The following is a 22,892-nucleotide window of genomic DNA, read 5'->3' on the forward strand; positions in this document are numbered from 1 at the left end:
CCCCCGCAGCCCAAATTGAGCCAGGAGCAAGAGCACCCAGACACCCAGCCAATTGCCCACAGAAGAGAATATATTACTTCTTTTTTAAAAAAAACAAAAACTTGTTTTAATAATTTTTCCTCCTCTTTTTTTTTTTAAAAAAGTGTCCCCGGCTTCTTTGGAAAAATTCTGGTAACCTTAGCTTAAAGCATATTAGGGCCCTGTGGCAGTCTAGGAGCACAGCTGGGAAGATAGAAAGAAATGGCTAAAAAGCAGTTTGGGGAGGCAGAGCTTTGGCCAAGGAGATCCCCAACAACTGGCATTCAGAGGCATACTGTGCTTCCAATCCCTGCCTGCCTCCACTGCGTTATGGATCAAGTACTATTATCTCATGTCGTTTAGCTATGAGAATCCTAATTTCAAAAAAAGCAGCTGGTGGCTGCTAGTTTGTGGTATTGCCCATCCATCTATTAACTAAAGCCAATGCCTCAGGGATGCAGATCACACAGAGCTGATTTATCAAAGCTGTATATAAACCTTTGAAAATCTCGATGTGTTTCACCTTAAGGCTGTGCCAGAAACGATAATTGGTAATAAATGTAGCATTTCACTGACGCTCAAGCAAATAAAGCGGCAAGATCTATCATATTAAATGCAAATACAGATCCACTCACCCTTCTAATTTTTCCTGTCAAAACTTTTCCATGTCAAAGGCCTCTGTGGGAAATGCAAACTGCATGCTTTTAATTGTTGGTCAGTTCCCCCCCCCCCTCCACATAGTGAGATGTGGAGAAAAAAGTTGATAAGCAGAATGTGGGGACAGGTAATGAACCACACACTAAACAGGATTACTGCAATAGTGCTACCTCTGAAGACAGGCTGGATACTTCAATTGGTGCATAACACAGCTGCCAGGATGCTAAAGGGGATGTGGGGAGAGCAGAAGGTCTGAGCATGTAACTTTTGCACCAGTTGCACAAATTTCCAGTTCCTTTCCAGCATGCTGGTATTAATACAGGTCCAGATTAGTTTAAGGATTGCCTGCTCCCATATGACCCTGCCTATAATTTAAGATCTGCATCTGAGATCCTGCTTATGTGCCTGCTGGTGAAATCATTTAGACTGGGAAGCACATGGCACAGGGCCTTTTTAGTGGTGGCCCTGCAGTTGTGAAACTCTCTTCCAGTTAACATACATTTAGCCCTTTCAGCTCTGGCATTCAAGAAGATATTGTCGTCTTTCCTTAAAAGAATATTTGTGATCTAATTCAGCATCTCTTGTGCATTTGTTTGGATCCACCCAGTGCTTCAGAGAAGTTCTGTTGTTTTTATTTGTATGTTGCTTTGTGAGGGCTTGGCCCTGAAAAGTACATAACTGGAGTAAAATGATGATTGCCTGCTAGAGGTTGTGGAGTTTAAGCTGAAGATTGCAGGGGAGGGGGTGGAGATGTTGTGAATTATGAACTAGGTATTGCAATTAATATTCTGTGTCCTATTTTTAATGAATTGTCTTTGGGGTAATCTTAATTTATCACTCCCTCTCTTGATCATGTCACTGGTTTGGGTGGAATCTTTGTCTGCATGCGTGGTTGCATGGAGGAGAGTATACAAATAAAGAAGTTATTGGTGCTGCAAACTGAGTGGGAAGAAACAGAGGCCTCACTTGTATTGTAATGCTAAGCCAAACTATGGGGCACAGTAAGAAAACTGTGGCTGTTCTGTTCCTCCCGCACTCCTGCTAATTATTGCCACATTTGAATCCAGATCCATGGTTTGTCTCCACAAACAAGCTACGAGTGGTAAGCCAAGGGCAAATGTTGGTTATAGCTCATAAGAACAAAATGAAATATAAACTTTTGTACCTCTTGCGCAGATCACCTTTCCTTGATGACTGGGAGGAAAATCCTAATTTTTCACTCTCTGGAACTATTGCTAATAGCCTCAGTCCAGTATACCTGAAGGAGCGTCTCCACCCCCATTGTTCTGTCCGGACACTGAGGTCCAGCGCTGAGGGCCTTCTGGCCGTTCCCTCGCTGCGAGAAGCCAAGTTACAGGGAACCAGACAGAGGGCCTTCTCGGTAGTGGCACCCGCCCTGTGGAATGACCTCCTACCAGATGTCAAAGAGAAAAATAACTACCAAACTTTTAGAAGACATCTGAAGGCAGCCCTGTTACGGAAGCTTTTAATGTTTAATAGACTAATGTATTTTAATATTCTGTTGGAAGCCGCCCAGAGTGGCTGGGGAAACCCAGCCAGATGGGTGGGGTATTAATAATAATAATAATAATAATAATAATAATAATAATAATAATAATTGCTATTTGGGGCACTGTATCGTGTTGGAAACCGTTTTGCATCCTAGGAGTAGCCCTGATGAGCTGGGGCCAGTGCCTTGACCCATGGTTGCCTGCCCCTGGCTCCACTAGGTTCTCAGGAGTGACTCTACGTTCATTTGCAAGATGTTGTGGGGTATAATTAGGAAATAATGGCCCTGCTGGATGAGGCCAGTGGCCCATCTAGTTCAACATGCCATTCTCACGGTAGGCAACTGAACGTCTGAGCTCAGCAGGAGTTTCCCCTCCTGTGGTTTTCCATAAACTGGGATTCAGAAGCATCCTGCGTCTGACAGTGGAGGCCAGTGGCGTAGCGTGGGTTGTCAGCACCCGGGGCAAGGCAAGTAATTTGCGCCCCCTAACCCGTGGATTTGCGCACCCTAACCCTAACCCCCAGATGTTGCGCCCGGTGCGGCCAGCCCCCCCTGCACCCCCCACGCTACGCCACTGGTGGAGGCAGAACATATCTTTTAGGGTTATTAGCCACGGAGAGCCTTATCCTCCATTAATTTGTCTATTCCTCTTTCAAAGCCATCCAAATTGCTGGTCATCACTGCTACTTGTGGGAGCAAATATCATAGTTCAACTGTGTGTTGTGTGGTAAAGTACTTTCTTTTGTCTATCCTGAAAGTGTCCAACAATCAGTTTCATTGGATGCCCAAAATGTCTGGTATTATGAGAGAGGGAGAAAAACTTCTCTTTATCCCCTTTCTTCTTACTTGTCCCCCATTTTTCTTCTTCATGGTAAGGCTGGTTCTTCATTTAAAACTTGAGCATTGTGCTTGTGGATGGGGGGGGGGGGAATTTCAAGGAGAAATGGATAATCAGGGTGAATTATGTAGATCTAGTAATGTATGCATGTGTGTGATTTGAACGGTATAGGAAGGGCAGCCTTTTCCATTATCCCACTTGCTCCCCAGAAAGCAACACATCACACAGCTGCCAATGGCCATCGCCAACTGAGAAGCCTGGATTACTCATTCCCAGGAGTCCACTAAAGATGTCTGAATGAGGGGGTTGAGCAGGATTCTTAAATCCAGGCTAAACTGCACTGAGGGCACGTACTCAAGATTGCCTAAGAACAAACTAATGGCCTTCTTACACACAATGAGCTGCCCTTTTGTGCAAATAACCAGGGCGACTGAAAGGTGGGTTTCCTTGTTCTTTCTTTGGAAGTTTGCATTTGGGAGAGTAATTCTAATTCCTTTTAATGGTTGCGAATCATCACCCGGGGGATGGGGGCAAATCCAGATTAATCTTCGGTGAAGATTATGGGTCTTCACAAGAAAGACCCATATGAAAAGATGGGCTCTTTATAGACATTCCACTGTTTGTGATGTCCTTGATCATAAAGCAAAATGTTGAATGGGAAGTGTGAATTCCATGTTGTACTAGAGCAGTGACGGCCAAACTTGGCCCTCCAGCTGTTTTGGGACTACAATTCCCATCATCTCTGACCACTGGTCCTGTTAGCTAGGGATGACGGGAGTTGTAGTCCCAAAGCAGCTGGAGGGCCAAGTTTGGCCATCACTGTACAAGAGAATTGCTGTGTGCTGCCACTATATAGCCAAGTGTTCCCTCACTGTGCTGCCCCTCTCCACCCTCCTGCAAGTCATTGGGACTGAATGCAAAGAAGAACAAACTTCTTATGCATTTAAATATTTGCATAGAGCAAGAAACTTGAGCAAGCTTCTCATTTCTCACCACTCCATGAACATCTGAAGCTGCCGTACACTGAGTCTGACCGTTGATCCACCCAGCACAGTATTGTTGACCCTGACTTGCAACAGTACTTAAGGATTTCAAGCAGAAATCTTTCCAATTTTCCCTTTTTTAGAGACACTAGGGATTGAACCTGGGACCTTTTGTATGCAAAGCATGCACTGTACCACTAAGCTATGACCTTTCCCCAAGCTGTACTTGCTGAAAACCCTTCTTCCGCATAGTTTAATACTTTTCCATTTGAGTGTTAAAGTCAGAGAGGCACCATGTAATCCAAAATAACATTGCCACTTCAAGGGTTACTTTGTCATTCTTAAACCATGGCATTCAGTTCACATTGAAAAATTTGAAATTAATTGCTCCTGTTGCATATTTATCCATATCCATATATCACTCATTCCCTTTGATAATCAAAAGTTTGTCAGTAATTCTTCGTCACTGGCTTCCAAACCTTAAGAAGTGGCATACCAATGGTGCTTTCAGATTGTATTTAATCTAGGATTGCCAACTGACCAGGGGAACCACCCTACCCTGCTCTTGTGCATTGAACAGCAGTCTAATCAGTAAAGACAATCAGTCGAAACTTTCCACAGCGTGGAGACAAATATGATCAGCTGCTAATTTCTGCACATCAAATTCCTATTAAGGCTTTAATAATTATGATTTTTCCTTAGTAATACCTTATTTCCTCCTTGGATTGATGTGCAATATTTTGGAAGATTATAATAATGATAAAAGGTTAAAGAGGTACAGCTGCAGAGGCTTCCTGAAAAATTAGCAACCCTAATTTAATCAAAGACCTATGATCCTGTTGGTATCTTTTAAAAAAGACAGGCAATCAAATCGGAGGGTTCTCCTTGGCTAACTGGATATCAAGACACACAAATATTTCTTATTCTCTCAACATTTCCCCCTTTTTTTTTTTAGAAGCTCTCAGAGTCTGCCATGGAAAAGCTTTTCTGTGTCAAAAAGAAGCCACCTGAGCCTTGCCAGGAAGCACAGCTGGCAGCATCCACTCTCCTACTTAGCCCATTAGCTGGCAGATCAAAGGAGAGGGAAGGATTAGGTTGTGTGGATATGAAATGTATTTTAGAGTCTCACAAGAGACAGAACTCAAGGAAGTTAATATCTTTTTAAATATCTATAAAACACACACACACAGAAACATTAAATCAGGATTTTGCACCATCGACCAATGCAGCAGTTGAGTAAGGTGGAATAGCCTACGCTGATTGGGTGAACTAGTTAATGCATGCTTTCTCCTTACCCAGTGGGTTCCAGCCAGAAGTACAGAGAGCAGGTGCCTCCATAGGGAGTCTGCCAAGACAACTGCACTCAGAGGGAGAGTGGAGCTCAAGATGTAGTAGCTGGTAATTGAGTGCAATGGGGTTCTTGCAATAAATCTATCTCTGCACTCCATTAATACGTCTGGTGGTTCACCTCTCCGGGGAGGCCAGCGTCCTGTTTTATTCACTTCACATATTTCCCTAATTGGAATGCCATAACTGGTTGTTTCTGTGCTTGGGGCAAGCTCCTAGTTCTGTGCCCACCCAGCAGAAATTAGCACCAGGGACCACTGAAGGCTGGCTGTGGACTGTCAAAGATACTGCAGCAAAAAACTGGAACGTTCTCTCTCCTCTGATAGATATGGAGCGAGTAAGTAAATAAATCATTTGCTGCCTGCCGCTGTCCAGGGTCACATATTCGCCTTCCTTCCTTCTAGCAGGATCAATGGTTGAATGAGTCTCACCGTGTTAGGCTAGAGGCACAAAGAGGAGCACCGAGAGGCTGAATCTGTGCCATTCTGCCTTGACTCCTACCTTCGCTAAGTCTCCCTGGCTCCTCATCTACCATTCTAGAAACACGGTTCATTCTTTTGTACTGAAAACGACACGTTACATAATGTCACCTTCGTTTGGTAACTGACTCATATATTACAACACCTTTTTACCCATTCTGTGTCCTTATCTAAATTCCATCTGGGACAGGTAGTTTTATTGCCCCATCCTAGTCATGCTATTATTTGGTGACTGCAAAAGCGTTATCTACCTGCAGCTAGCTAGCACTTACTCTTCTTTCTTCTTGCTGAGAAACACAATTTAAATGAAGAATTACCAGATTCTCCTTCTCTGGCTATTATTATTATTATTATAATTATTATTATTATGTGGGTGCATGGTGGCAAATTCAACAGCCTCGCTTACGGAATGCCACTAGGTGAATTATCTGCTCTAAAATCCTTTATTTCCTTCAGATGAGAAAAGCAAACCTCAGCTCCTTATACAAGAGGAAGAGGCATTTGCCTGGCAAGGAAATAATAATAATAATAATAATAATAATAATAATAATAATATGCCACTCATCTGACTGGGTTGCCACAGCCACTCTGGGCAGCTTCCAACAAAATATTAAAACACAAAAAAACTCCCTTCAGATGTCTTCGAAAAGTCAGATGTTTATTTCCCTTACATCTGAAGGCGAGAGCATTCTACAGGGTGGGAACCCCTACTGAGAAGGCCCTCTGCCTGGTTCCCTGTAGCTTCACTTCTCGCAATGAGGGAACCCCCCAGAAGGCCCTCGGAGCTGGATCTCAGTATCTGGGCTGAACAATGGGGGTGGAGATGCTCCTTCAGGTATACAGGGCCGAGGCCGTTTAGGGCTGTAAAGGTAAGCACTCACACTTTGAATTGCACTCGGAAATGTACCGGGGGCCAGTGCAGACAAGGCTGATGTCTGGCAAGCCTCTCTGAGGTGGGTGTTTCATAGCCAGGGTGCCACCGTACGAGTTGCTTGAAACCACAGGAAGGGAGAGGGCTTGTGTGCTCAGGTTTCCCACAGGCATCTGATTGGCTACTGTGAAAACAGGATGCTGGACTAGATTAGTCATTGCCTGATCCAGCAGGCTCTTCTTAGGTTCTTAATTCGAGCTTCATGGGACTTTGCAGCCATATAACACAAGCTTCAGGGATTGCATTAACAAAAAGCATTCAGCCTCTTTGCTATCATGGATCGCAGGATTTGCTGTAACCCACGCTGCTTGTGGTTTCTCCACCCTATTGAAGAGGTAGTTAGTGGGGAACTATAGCCAAGCCTTCATCACCGATGCTGTTTGTGATTGTTGGTAGACAAGGTCCCTTTACCCCAGTGACCTCTTTCAGATGGAAAGAGCAGGCACATTTGTTTTCCTTCTCTGGGTGTTTTGCGTAGCAAGTGAAAGGTGTGTCCTTTTTACATGGGAAGGATTTAGAAATGTCAAATAGGAAACCTTGCTAAAAAAACATTTGTGGCTGCTGGAGCAATAATAATCCCAGATAATTTTATCTGCACATTCTTTCATTTTTGCCAATGTTGGGAGGTGGTGGTTGTTATTTAAACCAATTGGATATTGCAGAGATGTGATAAGAGGACCATGTAATCCATGAAAAATTCTTGCAACTTTCTTATTGAAGCTGCATGTGTCTGCTTGGAAACAGGAAATATTGATGGGGGAGGGTAAGATTCCTTCTACTCTGAGTGCCCTTGCCAAGTGAGGTACAGCAGGTGACTACCTTTTCAGTGATGGCAACCTGGCTATGGAATAACCTCCTCAGAGAGGCTTTCCTGACATCTACCTTGATATCATTTCAGTGCCGCGCAAATGATGTTTTGTTTTGTTTTTGTTCAGCTGGTGAAGGCTTTGCCTTTGTTTTTTATTATGCGACTTAGCTCCCTTGTTTGAGAGCTCTGAAGCTGTTTGCTCCTACCTTCAGATTGCAGTACCTGTTGTAGGGGATGCTGATGAATATATATGTTTCTACTTTATGGTGGCAGAATGGACTTTACTCCTTTCCAATTCAAGGAGCCTGTCCGTTCCGTTCACACATAAAAACAAGAGTAGAATAGCTTGTAATGGGGCTGACAGGTAGACAAGTTACATTTCCAGGCGACCCTTTGAAACCTTGATATTAGTGGGGTGTTGTTGTTTTTAAATCCCATTTATTTCTTTTTAGCAAGAAACTTCTCAAAGCGCCTCAAGTAATCCCTGTAAGTGGGAGAGAGGGAAGGGTGCAGTTTTTCAACCTTCATAGGGATCAATGCCACCTAAATTGTCTGCTAGCTTGCCTAAAACAACACACATACACTTGTTTGAAAAGCAGCTGAAAAGCTCTAGCATTCCATTTGATTCATGAAACATCAAGTGTACAGTGAGTAAATCCTGGTCTTATTGCCACACCTTTTTCCTTTTCTCTAGCTGTATTAAAAGTATAAATGTAGGTTCTTAACTAAGCTTGCAGTCAATTCACACGTACAATATTGGGAGTAAGCCCCATTGAACAGCCTAGTGGGTCATTCTTTCAACTAAACATGTCTAAGGTCAGACTGCACAAGTGACCAACATAAAGGTGTATCAACAAATGTGATTAGCAGTAAATTTAAGCTAGTTGTTCTATATACACTACTAGCTTCTCCTGTTCCTAAATTTCAGTGTAACTATTTAGTAGGAGAGAATACTTTCTACAAGTACCTGTATTCCACAGTGCACCTATTGCCAAAGAGAGGAATTTTTGTAGATCAGGTATTGGGGTGTCTTTGGCCCTCCAGATGTTACTGAACTACAACTCCCATAATCCCTGGCTGTTGGCTGTGCTTGCTGGGGCTGATGGGAGTTGTAGTTCAGCAGCATTCCCACGCCTGCTGTAGATGTTTCAGTTGCAGAAGCCTTCATCAGCGCAACTTTTATACAGATGACTTATCCATCAGAAGTGTTTCAGGAAAATAAGAAGTTCCCACCAGGAAGTAGGTTGAGGATACCTACGTTGGTGGCAAAAGTAAACTGTTTATGCTTTATGTAGGCTGAGCAAAGTACACCTCTCCCCCCGCCCCCCGATTTCAGTTCCCTTTCCCCATTGTATAGAAACTTGGTGAGATGTTCTAAGGTGAAAGCTGTTCAGGATATCCCTAATGTGTAAGACTGTTCTTTCCACCTTGTCTTTTGGCACACTGTAAGCAAAAACAAGATCTAAGCTGTACTTGATCAGAAGAGATGATGTTACAAGTGTCACACTGTTCTCTAGCACTGAGCCATGCTATTGATCAAGGTGGAAGCTGGAGGGCAGAGTTCACCCATGAACTCATCAGCACCACTTCCTGCTGTATTGCACAATTCATATTATCTAGTGGTCCCCTAAGTATGGTCCAGAATTGAACATATACTCTTTTTTCTGGAGATTAAAGTGAATACAGTACCTGAAAGCTTATTCTATTCTTACTCACTGTCTACTGGGGACATCCTGGACTATGTTGCTAGATGTTTATACGTAGGGATGTATGTTTTGAGAATAGCAAAAGTTGGTCTCAGGTTGATTAATTTTGTTTTCAGGCTTTTGAGTACAAATGGACAGTTTCTTTTTCAGCAGGTAAAGAAGTGTCATTCTTATATGAACAAATCTTAATGGGAAGGTATAGCTGAACATCTATTCTTCCATGTTGAGAAAGGTCAGGTTAAGAGTAAAGTTCACAAGTCTTCCTATAGCTGTCACAGACACCAATAACCACTCATGGATTACAAATATACTTCAAAAATATATTCCAAAGTCTCTAGTATTCAGTAAATGAAGCTCTGGGCTGGCTGCTTAACCACCAGCTGGTCCATAGTTGTATCTCCTGTTCAAAACATTCATTCTGCCCCTCTGGACATTCCAGCTGATGATCTCAGACTTCCAAGTTCTTATTAGTGTTTTGGGAATTGGGGATCTTTTTTGCACAATCAGTGATCCTGCTGCAACTCTCTAGTGGGACGATGACCCTTTGGGTGGCCTTCAGGAAATTGTTTGAGGCAGTCCGTACAGTCTGATGCTATTGCCCACCCGGAAATGACAATGGTGAAAAGAATCTTCTGCTGTCTATGGTGCAAGAAAAACAAGACCTCATGGAGGAGTTGCGGATTAGTATGGTAGAACATTTTCAGGGCCCACCATATTTTCTGATTTTTTAAAAAAGACACTAGTACTGATTTTTATATTGTGTTTTTATATTGTTGTAACCCATTCTGTGAACTTATGGTGAAGGGTATGTAGGAAATCCAATAAATAATAATATTAAATAATAAGAATCCATGAAAATAATGGAAGTATGCCAGCACTGATTTGTAAATGAATGAATGAATTTATATACCGCCTTCCTGGGGGGAAAAACAAACAAAAACAAAACACAGCAGGTGATGTACAGCATCATAAAAAGCCTTTGAAAGCATTACAGTACTGAGCAAGCATGAAAATAACTGGAAAATAAAATGACTTTATTTTCAGTAAAACATGTAAGCCCTGGAGCACACTACATTTTATTATGTGACTGGAGGACCAGAGAGCTATTTCATGTCAATGAGTTGATGCCCTTCTTACCCACTTGAGGATAGGAATATATGAATCTGCCTTACACAGAGCCAAACCATTGGTCCATGTAGCTCAGCATCACTTAAACTGAGTGGCAGTGGCTCTCCAGGGGTTCAGGGAAGGGTCTTTGCCAGCCCTACCTGGTGATACCGGGGGTTATACTTGGGACATTCTGCCTTCAAAGCAGATGCTCTACCATTGAGCTCTTCCCATAAGGTTATTTGCTAGGTCCCAGTTCTGTATTCCTACATAACCACCTTGAATAATAAATGGAATTTTATATTCCCCTGCGCCCTCAGTTTTAGGGAGGCTCTTATGCCAAAGACAAACTCTCTTTCAAGAAAAACAGCACTCTCTTTGGACAAAATGGAGTTTCCATACAGCCCTTTAATGGGTGTGACCACAGGCCACGTTTAGGAGCCCCAAAGCTTAATTTGAGGTGCATATAGCATTCAGTTCCTTATTCAGATTGCTCATGCAGCTGTGCTTTGAACTTTTTAATAAGAAATTGGAAATTAGCAACCAACTCCAGCTTCCTCTATCCTGCTGACATCCAAGTTCGGGGGGTTACCAACAGGGCTGGACTTAGTGCCCCCAAATGGATCGTCTCAATTATGGAGCTTCTCAATTTTGCACCCCCCTTGGCTCAGTGCCCTGGGGGAGGAGAACCACCCACACCACCCTAAATCCAACATGGGTTACCTAGTTAGATTGAGAAGACGGTGTGCCACTAAGGGCACTATCACACAGAAAGCTTGTCTTGTGCTATTTGTGTGTGCATATGAATCTGATTCACGGAATCGAGAAATGGCCATTCCTTCTAGTCAATTCAGAGCCTTTCAATTTAGTGTTTTTATTTTCAGTCAGTAAATATATTCAAAGTCCATTAAAACTGGAGCAAATGTTTTATCATGTCCCTGGAAACGCTTTCTAAAAACTACCTGGTTCACACATAACCCTAAACCAAACACTAAGCTTTGGTGGGAATATGGGAGTGTGTGGCCTCCAGATCATGGCACCATCTCTGGTCCTGCTGCTGCAAGCTAAGCCATAGTCTGGTTCGGCTTAGCATGTCATCCGAACCCGACCTTGTGGTTTGGCTTGCTCCAGTCAAGTTACAAGCTGTAACCAAGGTTTGCAGCTTGTGTTTGCTTTTTTAGGAGAGGGCACTAAGTGGCCACACTCTCCAGGAATGTGGAGCAACATAGGCCAAAGGTTGACTTAGCATGATGTGTGAAACAACCAACCACACCTCCAGTTCTACTAAGCTCTTAGGCTCTGCCCAAATCATAGGTTTCTGTTTTGTTCTCTGGCTTATTCTGAACTGGAAGTGTGGCAACCAGTACCCTAAAGGAAAAAGTACAGCATTGTCTGCTACTTTAAGCAACACTTGGCTACACCTGGGCAGCGCCATCTCTGCTAGCCCTGTTGATGTGGGATAGCATCCTTGGAATCTCTAGCTGTTGTGAACAACCAACCCCACAGCGATACAGAAATTGCTTCATCATGTTGCTGTTCAGAGTTGTTGTATCTTAAAACAGTTGAACAGATAGCAATTTCACAAAGCTATTTTGGGAGGCAGGGGGAGTTGAGGGGAGGGGGGAATGATGCATCTATAAGTATTTTGAAGCAGAAGATGCCCCCGTTTAAAGAAATCATTCTTAAAGAATCCAGCAGTGACAGCTGCTTCATTTTACGATGAGTCAGAGAAATGTGTTGTAATTCAGACACTTTTCCAAGAAATGTAGACATTTTCCCAATAAACAAAACAGAAATTATACAAAAACCAGGATTGCTGCTGCTCTAGGCATATGAAATGAAATTTCTCACTTTTCATATGTGGACCTCACTTTTAACGCATATATCCTTGGCTGAACCAGTGTTTCAGGGATTGCTCTTGGGGATTGCAGTTTAGTCTTCTTCAAGCACCTGATTCAACATGCATGCTTAAGATCACTTGATGTGGATGACCTCCTTTCACTTCTCAGAACAACTTGATCTCACCGTCTTGTAAATTCTAGAAAGTAGTGACAGGCAGGGAACCTCCCTTCCCCCTTTCTGAACCTTTCACCCTTTCCTATGATCACAAGTCACAAGCAGTGTTTAAATTTTCAATTCATTTTTAGAAACTGATCTGAGATTGATATATAAATAAACACTTCAGCTGCAACTGAATTTTGTTAGTGTCTAAGAGATTATCGTGATAATGATGTCATGAAATGACATCTGGGGAACTGTGAACCAACTATAAGCAGATCTTTGAAAAAGTATTAGGCCTGTAAATATTAGATCCTCAGATAACGGGCATGTAACATTTGAAGTGGTTTCCAATAAACGAAAGCAGGAGCTTTAATTTATTGGAAAGTACCACTATAAGAGTTGCCTATATATCCCAAAGCACCACTATAGGAGTTGCCTTGTACTTATTCATGTGAATGAACCAGTAAGCATGTAAGTGTATGCAGAAGCAGCAACTGAAAAGGAGCACCAGAAAGATCAAGAAGAGTTGAGCAAAATTACAAGAAGCCAAGATTCCTGCAGATGTAGATGACTTTAATTTTGTTATATTAAAGTGTATTAAAACTAATCAAATGTGAACCATTACCTTTTTCCTTTTTTCACTGTTGCGCCATATATTGAGCCCACATTCACCCAGGGCAAGGGCTCTCCTCCATCTCCTGGGAAAATAAACAGTTTCTGTTGGGATTCCTGGAAAATACTGCAAAAAGCATATGTGCTTTCAGCTGAAATGGAAATTTATAGTAGTGTTTGTTTATAGCAAGAGAAATGTAGTTAATTATTCCAAAATAATTAACAAGGAATACAAAAGTGAAATCATGTACACGTGGTAGGCTAGTGTCATGGTACTCTTGGATTACTTGTTGATTCATTTTTTAGGGAATTGTAGCTTACGGTAAGCAGCAAAATGGATTATGTATGCATTCATGTGGCCTTTTATCAGTCATTGTAGTTTAATATGGTTAGAATTCGGGGTGGTAGAGTGCTTGCGTGTGATCTAAGGTGGATAATGTGCGGACCTGGAATTAAATTCCAGCTGCTCAAAAGGTCGCAACCTGCAAGCAGCCTGAGGGTAGGTAGCCCACAGCCTTCAAGAGATTATTCTGCAGTAAATGATCCCAGATCAGCTTAAATGCCCCCAAACCAAGTCTTTTGCAGCACAGAGCAAAGAACCTTTGGTTCTCTACGAGCAAAACTGGAAAATGAGAATGAACGAACATTGGACAGTTAGAAGGCAAAATTGAAAAGCCTGTTGTATTAACCTGACATTTTCACATTAGGCTCCCTGATAGAGGAACACACACACACAATGAACATTACCAAGGTGCATGCAATGTTTTGCTCATTTATTCTGCAGCCTTGATATTGTGCTGAGGACTTGGTTCAATATTCAGTGCTATGTAATCATATTAAATGGTAATGCAATCAAGCTTGCATTTGTCTATGGTGTGCACAGCTATGGTCCACAGGTGCCCTGTTGTTGCAGAGATGAGGCGCAAGGACAGTCTAGTACCCAACAGTGGAAGTGAGGCTGCTAAGGCCACCCCTTCCCTTCCTGAATGCCAGCAAGGAGATGGGGGATTTGGGGGGTGGCGATTCTTCTTTAGCTGTACAAATGTTCCTCCAAGCTTTAGAGACTGGTCGAGATGAAAGTCCAATAAGTAAGGGAAAGTTGAGGGAAAGCAGGATTGCTAGCCTAGGAACTTCTGGGCAAAGTAGACGGGTAGAAAGCAGAGGGACTCGGGTCGATGTGGGCGGCTTCTGGGGGAGGGTGACTGACAAGTAGAGCCGGTGACCTGAATATGGAAGATCTCCCGAGGGGACTGGATGCAACAAAGGAAGAGGCGCTCGAATGGAAGAGGAGGAGGAGGGTGCTGTTGGTGGCCGACCAAGGTGACGGCTAGTTCGTTGTGTGACAGGGCGATAAAGAGCCACGGGAAGAGGAGGGGGAGAATCTGGGGGGCGGGGGACGGACGGAGCAGGGGCTAAATAAACTTCTTCGAGGCGTTTCTCTTCACCGCGAGGAAAGCCGCGTGGGGAAGCACGAGGGGCGGCCGAGGCGAGGAGGGAAGGCGCCCCCGCCCCGCTCACGTCCAGGGGAGGATGGGAAAAGCAGATGGGGACTTGGGCAGGCGGGAAAAGAGCGATGGGGCGGACTAGAGGCGCGACGGGGCTGCCGAGAAGACAGGTTGGGCGGCGGGGGGGGGGCGGGGCGCGCGCGGAGGATGCTGCCGCTCGCGTGGGGACGCCCCTCCCCCGGCTGGGCGGCCGTGGCCATGCCGTGTCCGCTGGGAGCCGCCCGCCTCGCCTGCCTGCCTTGCCTTGCAAGCTGCGCTGGGACCTGGCTGGGGCGGGTGGTTGGTGCGGAGATTGGCTAGCGGGGGCGGGCCAGGTGCCTGGCGATTGGCGGGCGCGTCGGAGCGGACGGCGCTGGGGAGGGCGCCGATTGGCTGCCGACGAGGAAGCAGGAAGGGAGGACGGAGCCTGAGCGGAGCAAGGGGCTCGCTGCTGCCGCTGCTGCTTTCGGGGAGTTAGAGCACATCGGCGGCGGGCGCGGAGGCGGCGGCAGCAGCAGCGGGCGCGGAGCAGCGGCGGCAGGACGGCAGCTGAGCCTTCCTCGGCCGAGGGAGCGGCGGGAGCGGGAGCCGCGGCGGGAGCAGGAGAAGCAGCAGCCGCCGCCGCCCCCTCCTCCGGCCTTGAGCGCGCGGGCCCCAGAAGGGGGCGCGCCTCCAGTCCCCATCCCGCAGCCGGGCGGCTACGCGGCGGCGGCGGCGGCGAAGGAGGAGGAGGCGGCGCTGACGCAGCAGCGTGGAGCCCGGGACTCGGGCGCCCCGGGGCGTTCCAGCCGCCGGATTCCAGCCCGGCCGGGGCCTCCGCCTGCCCTGGGTGGGCCCGCTTGAGCCGAACGGCGCCGGCAACGACGACGACGACGACAGAGGAGCAGCAGCCCGCCAGCGCCCCGGTGAGTGCGAGCGAGCCAGCGAGTTCGGCGTCAGCCTGCACCGGCCGGCCGGCAGCGCGATGGGGCTCCGCCCGCCGACGCCGCCAGCCTCGCGAGCCCCACAAGCCGGAGGCGGCGGCGGCGGCGGCGCTGCTTGGAAGGGCGCAGCGTCGAGGAACTTGCCGGGCGCGGGCGGGTGATGGGAACAGGTGCCGCCGGGGAAGCGGGGGGCGGAGGGGGGCGCGGCTCTTGCGGGACGAGGCGGCGCGCAGGCTTCAGCCGGGGGCCACCGGGAACTTTCTGCTGGGATCCGGCTGGTGCCGGCACGGGGCCCTGGAGGGGAGGGGAAGGAGGGAGGACGATCGGTGGCGGTCTTCAGGCAGCGTGTCCCTCCGGGCGCCTCAGCCCGCTTCCCTGATCTTCCTCGTGTCACGGTGGGTGGGTGGGTGGTTTGCTGGCTGCGGTTCCAGTAGCAGCCGCCGCCGCCGCCGCCGCCGCTCCCCTGCAACCTCCTCCTCCTCTCCCTCTGTGTGTGTCGCCGGGGGCCTGCCTTGTCGCTGGGGGTGGGCGGCGATCCCCCTTCCCCGAAGGGCGCCGTGGCCCTGGGGCTGGTCCTCTGTCCGAGCTGAAGGACACTCCGGGCTGCTCCCGTCTCTCCCCGCCCATCACCCGGCCGCCGGAGAGCAGGGAGGAAATGGCCCCCGGTGGCAGGTGGGCTGAGCTCTGGCAACGACTCCCCGGTGGCCCACTTGGATCATGCGAGCGAGGGTCAGGCTGCCGCTTCGCTTCCTGGGATTAGCTTTAAGGTCTAAAGTTATGTAATAAAGCCATTTAACTTTTACATCGACGATCGAGAAAACAACACCCCCTTTCCCCCTCCCGATTCATCTGGGGGAAAGGCAGGAACTGAACCCATGGGAGACCACGTGAAGGGCCTCCTTGGCGCTCGCGCTATCTCTCTCTCTCCTTCCCCCCTTCCTAATTTTGTCCCCTGCCTCTTGGAAAACGACATTGTCACCCAGTCTTGTTTCCTAGTTGGGAGAGGGCTGCTGTGTCTATCCGAGGCACCTTTTGGGATAAGCCAGACACAGAGACAGATGTCCTGTTTAAAATGGGCTGTAAAAGACAAAGACGCATGCAACACTCTCTCTTTCTCGTGAGGGGTCTTTTGGAACAGGAACTTGGAACCGAGCGCCAGAACAGAAGCGATCAAACCTAAGAGGGTTTAAAAAAAGAAAGTGGTCGTGGGAAAGAGGCATCGGAAACTGAATCTTGATGGGTTTTCTCTAGAAAGAACAAGGCACTTAATAACTTGACACTGGCTCAAGAGACATGCCTCAGTGAGGCAAAGTAAAGTTACAGATTTGCTGTGATATTTGAAAGCTGCCATCAAAATAGTGGAAGACGTTTGAGAAGTGGTAGCAAAAACAAAGGGAGCCAAGTGGATGTGTTACTTGTTCCTGGAGATAATTATTTTGTAATTGTTAATAGTTCAGGGAATATAAATATTTGTTTTGTGTGGTATTTCTCTGTTTATCACAACTTGGATGTGTAGTGTTTGCATAGGCCAAAATCAGATGTACATTTTTGAGTGCATTGGCTATCAACTTTGGAATCTTCTTCCCTTCCAGTAAGGAATACTGGAATGTACTTTATCACTATTCACAAGCTCAATCTTCTCCTGTTTTAAATGTCACCCCTTGCACTTAGGGAGAAGATGCTAACACCAGTTTTCACACCCTCCTCATGTCCTAAGAGTAGCAAGAGAGTGTACGTAAGAAGTCCCCTTCCCTTCCTTGTCTGACAGTTTCAACAGAGAGTGAACAAATGGGTACCCAGAATGAAATCCACATCAGTGTTTCTGACAGGTTATCCTCCCTCGCACCATAGCCTTCTGAATAGGCAGGAATGGGTGGAGAACTGAAATGGTGCAGTTGATGGAACATTTCTGTTTGCAGGTGATGTGTAAAATTGTGGGAAGGTTAAAATATGATTGGTTAGTCATCCACAATGTATATCTCCAGCCTGTTTAAAAACCTTTTACAGGCTCGTTTTAGAACTTCATTTCTTTTAAAAACAGAAAAGAGGATTGAAGTAGTATTGTGAAATTATCTTTAGGGGTTCTTGTAGTACTTCATGAGTGTTCTAAAAATGTTTGGTAACAGCATTAAATTAATCTTGTACTCAGATTGTAGCAACTCAGTGTTGCATGTTGGACGACTGTGTTGTGAAAAATGTGTATAGTTTTCATTTTGCTTGTGTGTCATCACTCCCTATGCATAACTACAGTGTGGAACATCAGGCATTCTGTTTCATTATGTAGACCACATGTTCACACATCTGACTTGAGCTTCTAAAATCTGGAAGCTGTGTTTACGTAGAAGAATAATGTTAGGATTAGGAAAGTACCTTTCTGTTTTTATTTCCAAGTTAAGGTTTCTTGTCATATATGTAGAGGAATGAAGTTAAGAGTCAGATGACACTGATTTCCATTTGTTTCTATCTGTATGGAAAACAAAACCGGTTGCTTCTGTTGCTTTCTGTAGTAAAATGTGAAAGTAACTTCAGGCGATCAGCTCTTGCTCCTTTCCGGATGCTTCTGACTTTATGAGATTAGCCAGTTCTAGATGGATCATTACGTTTTATTTATTTAGATATGTAGCCTGACTAATCCTTAAGGCACGTAACATTTCCTTATTGCATCGACTTTTGTTAATTTCCATTTTGTAAGAAATTGATCCAAGGCAGATGCCTGAGATCACCTGGTGAATCCATGGATAAACCGTGGCTTTGAGTTTTGGTTTCACTGGCTGCCCTTCTTTCCAAATTATCCCTATGTCAAGCTCTTGCCTACAGGGCATTTGCAAGCTGTTAGATGTGTTCTGTAGATTGGATTGAGATCCAGAGTTCTGGTTTCAAGTAGGTGGCGCAATGCTAAATTTTCCTTGTGACATTCCAAAGGGACTTTTACAGAGTGCTTGAGGAATTCATGCAATTCTGGCATCATAATAAATCAGAATATTTGCTGGTTCAAGAGTCTTGCTTGTATCGTGTTTGTAAGCTGATCTAGTGCATGCTTCTCTTCAAGGATATATGCTGACTTTTTCATTTGCTTAGTGTGTTTTTTAAGTTGTATTGTTTGATTTTTACTCATCCAATATTTTATGAAGCCCCTTGCCACACAGGGGCGTGAAGTACCTGGTCTAAAGGAATTTTCTAGTGCTGATAGCTCAGCACTTTTTTTAGTATTAGAAATGCAGTAGCTTCTCTGTTGGACATTGAGGGGGCTTTGTCCATGCTTGCTTTAAGTCAGATGAACCGGACAAAAGTGAAGGGTGAGAATAGGTATCAGCATGTAGCAGTGAAGGTGGGCTGGAACAGGATTACCTGTTAAGCATCCAAATGAAGAACGAGGAGAAGGTTGTGAATATTGAATATAATTTCAGTATAATGCAGGCAGGAAAAGCTGTACAAGCTGCACCACCGTACATATACATTGAATAAGTGTGAAATACATTAAAAAAGGATAGGAGGATTTACAGTGTCTTTGGCCATTTGCGAACTTTGGGAAAGAGTAAGCCCCAACATTAAATTACTGAAATCTTCTTTCTTAACGTGTACGCTAATAGTGTCGTGCTGTGTTGCACTTCTGGAGAAGTTAGATGTCGCCTATCCTGTGTTCCCAGCTCAAAGCAGGATGAACAGAAATCTGGAGTCCTTGTTAGAGATGGGTTTCTCGTCTTAGTCAAGTGTGTAAATCAGTCATAGAAAACAAGGTTGGAAGGGATCCTTGCAGGTAGTCTCTTGTATGTACCGGGTCCCAGACTGGAATTCTTGCCTGCATTAATAATCATCTCAAAATAGAAGGGAAGTGGATTTTATTTATTAAAATACTTTTATTCTTCACTCTACTTTCCGTTAATGAGTATTTAAAGGCGCTAACAAGGTTCTGCTATTTTTAATCAAAACTACTGGCTCTGAAGAAATAGCCCAGCGTAAAATCATCATCACGAAAGAGAAGAGCACACAGTCATGGACCAGAGCCTTGTTGAGCAGTATCATTTTTCATGAAATGCCAGAGCAGAATCAAAGTGGGGGCTGGACGTTCAAGCGTTTAGATACTTCCGAAGTCTGGAAGCCAAAACAGTAGCCTTGCACTGTTTACCTATCAACTGCATTTTAGTCAGTGGATTGTTGAGCAGGGCTTGAAGACTTAGTACAGTCGTAGCTTGGATCCTGAACGCCCTGGAACTCAGATGTTTTGGCTCCCGGATGCTGCAAACCCGGAAGTGGTTGTTGCGATTTGTGAATATTCTTTTGGAACCCGAACGTTTGGCAGGGCTTCCGCGGCTTCTTATTGGCTGCAGGAGCTTCCTGAAGCCAATAAGAAGCCATGATTTGGTTTTTGAACATTTTGGAAGTTGAACAGACTTCCAGAACGGATTCCATTCGACTTCCAAGGTACGACTGTATTTATAATGTGCATTTTCAATGCCTATTCAAATAATTTTGAATGCATATTTCTGCAATCTTTTATAACTTCCTGTCCTGCAAGGTAGGTCAATACAGTGGTACCTTGGGTTAAGAACTTAATTCGTTCTGGAGGTCCGTTCTTAACCTGAAACTGTTCTTAACTTGAAGCACCACTTTAACTAATGGGGCCTGCTGCGCCGCCACCGCCCGATTTCTGTTCTCATCCTGAAGCAAAGTTCTTAACCCGAGGTACTATTTCTGGGTTAGTGGAGTCTGTAACCTGAAGCGTCTGTAACCTGAGGTACCACTGTATTGTTATGACCATATTGCAGATGGGGTGGGTGGGTTGAGGCTGTGAGGACCAAGGACCTCCGAGTCCACACTCCTCAGCTGTGATGCTGCATCAAGCAAGCTGCAGTTGGTATGCTGCAAATGGGTTAAACGCTGTTTTGCCGTTTTGAGAGACTTTGTGAAAAATACAGAATTTTCTAGCAAATTGATTCAAGCAAAGGATTCATTTTCATTCTTTTAAGAGAAGAATCACAGCAAGGTCCAGAATTGTAGGCATTTCCCCTGTAAGCAAGACCTGTCAGTTTCATTCTGGATGCTTCCTCTTTGCGACCTTTGCCCCAGTAAGGCACCTGTCATTGATCTTTCAAAGCAAAGAGAAAACCGGAGCACCTTTAGGACCAGAAATCCTCTGATCTCTGAGTGGATTTGCTTAAGCATTAGATAGAACCCCCAGCCCAACATTCTTGTTGAAAACCTGCCTTAATCTCTGTGAACACAGTCTACAACATTCTTTATTGTAGCACTTTTAAAGAGGCCCTTTGTCGAGGCAAAGCTTCATATAGGAGACAGTGAGAGAACTTAAGACACTCTTTAGATTTGGGTCCTCCTAATGTTTGTGGGATTAGTGACCCTTTAAAGTGGGGCACAGTGTGACATTTCATAGACAGCTTTGCATTTTTCCATCGTTCTCCCATTTGTTTCCCTTATAAGAAACACTCCTAATGATACCCCGTCATTCACGTAGCAGTACCGAATCTGCTTTCACAATATTTACAGCTCCTCCTTGAATCAATCCTTCAAAGTTTCTGTGCCATTTTTTGAAGGCTTCTGTTCTCCTCCTTTAACAAAACAAACAAACAAACAAATGGAATGTTGGCTTCTTTATAGCCCTTCACAGCTTTTTATAGAACAGTAACTCTTCGATACTGTCCTTTTGAATAAAAATATCTTACGGGGACAGAGACGTTAAGCTACCATATTTTTCGCGCCATAAGACACACCTAGTTTTTAGAGGAGGAAAACAGGGGAAAAAAATATTCTGAACAAAAAGTGGATGTATGATTTTTGTGGTTCATACTGTGGCCACAGACATGTGATTTGACGGTGAGTTTGGGGTAGCCCAGTGCAAAAATCCTGGGAATCCATGTGGATCCGTGCTTTGTAACCACGTTTTTGCGCCATTGTGGCCCCACGAAAAAGTGGATGTGGGTGTGTTTTGGGTGCAGGCTGTAGCCATGGACATGCTATGTGATCTGGTGGTGAATTTGGGGTGGCTCAATGCAAAAATCCTGAGGATCCATGGGCTTTTACCTTTCCCCTCCCAGGCAGCCTCCTTTATCTCTAGCTCCCTTATCTCCCTCCCCGATCACTTGGTGATTAGTGGCTTTGTTTCAACACCCACTTCCCTCTTTCAAAAAAAACTAACAACATGATCTGCTTTTCGCTCCAGGGGCCACACATTCACCCCATAAGACGCACAGACATTTCCCCTTACTTTTTAGGAAGAAAAAAGTGCATCTTACGGAGCAAAAAATACGGTATATCCAGAGTTGCGTTACAGAAGGAAGTTTATACTGTGGGTCTTTCCTACCCCTTCCTCTCCACTGCAACTTCCCACAGGCAACTGATTAGCTTCTGTGAAAACAAGATGCTGGACTAGATGGGGCATTGGCCTGATGCAGCAGCCTGTTATTGTGTTCTCTGTGTCGAACTATAGACTGTAAGTCTTTTAACCAGGGCCTGTTGTCCTGCCATGTACTCCAGTAACTACTATTCAGTGGCTGTTGCTGCTGAGTAACTCTTTGAACCTAGTAGGCACCTCTGGCATTCTTTTCCTCCTGCATTTGCCTTGTGCATCCCTGATTTCAGGCTACGGTTGTTAAAAAGTTGGTCCGTTAATATGTATTGAGGATGTGAGATGAATGCATGGAGGAGTCAGCCCTTGGGACAAGAGGCTGTTTTCCTCAGCCTTGTGATCCTTTTTTAAAAATTAAATAAAATTGCTGGTGCTTCTTGCACAGTACAGTGGTACCTCGTTACATACGCTTCAGATTACAGATTCCGCTAACAGAACAGAAGCACAGAAATAGTGCTTCAGGTTAAGAACTTTGCTTCAGGATAAGAACAGAAATCATGCCGCAGCGGCAGCAGGAGGCCCCATTAACTAAAGTGGTCTTCAGGTTAAGAACAGTTTCAGGTTAAGAACGGACCTCCAGAACGAATTAAGTACTTAACCCGAGGTACCACTGTATTTGAAACTTTTATTGAAATAGAAGACTGGGAATACTTTTTCTTCAAATACTGTTCAGACTTATTCCAGTACAGAAGCTTGACTCCCAGCAATCATTAGATGCAAAACAAACAGCTGAAATAGTTGGTGAGCCTTGGTAGTCAGACATGCAATTATACCTTATCAATTGGTACCACAAGTAACATAACTATTTTAATTAATACCTGTTAATTAAAAAAAGAAAACTCACCACTCATCAAGTAGAGAATACTGAGATGACACATTTGGATTTTGCTTCTGTGCAATGCATATTTTCCTCTCCCCACTAATCTACATAAGTAGTTGTAAACACTCAGATGAAGGAATAATGCAAAGAGGCTGTTGTGGAAACAACTTCTAGTTTTCAGCTAATCAATTGAACTAATTGAAAATCGCCATTATAGCCCTGTGCATAACTGTAATTTAATTGTATTGAACAAAATAGAGAAAGTAAGGAGCACTGCACAGTGAATGTGTGCTACGTAACAAAAGTT

The 22,892-nt window shown here is 44.9% G+C and overlaps 1 protein-coding gene across 1 annotated transcript in view; it reads left to right on the forward strand.

Annotated features, from left to right (window-relative positions):
- Nucleotides 1-14,899: 14,899 nt before the first annotated feature.
- BAHD1 (bromo adjacent homology domain containing 1) overlaps nucleotides 14,900-22,892 on the forward strand; it is a 62,176-nt gene continuing 54,183 nt past the window's right edge. Inside the window, exon 1 of the mRNA XM_080996627.1 lies at nucleotides 14,900-15,386. The gene's annotated coding sequence lies outside the window, so the exon portion shown is untranslated. The remainder of the gene's footprint in view (nucleotides 15,387-22,892) is intronic.

The sequence above is a fragment of the Podarcis pityusensis genome (assembly GCF_964106645.2).
Source record: "Podarcis pityusensis genome assembly, chromosome: 1".
In the NCBI taxonomy this organism is placed as follows: Eukaryota; Metazoa; Chordata; class Lepidosauria; order Squamata; family Lacertidae; genus Podarcis; species Podarcis pityusensis.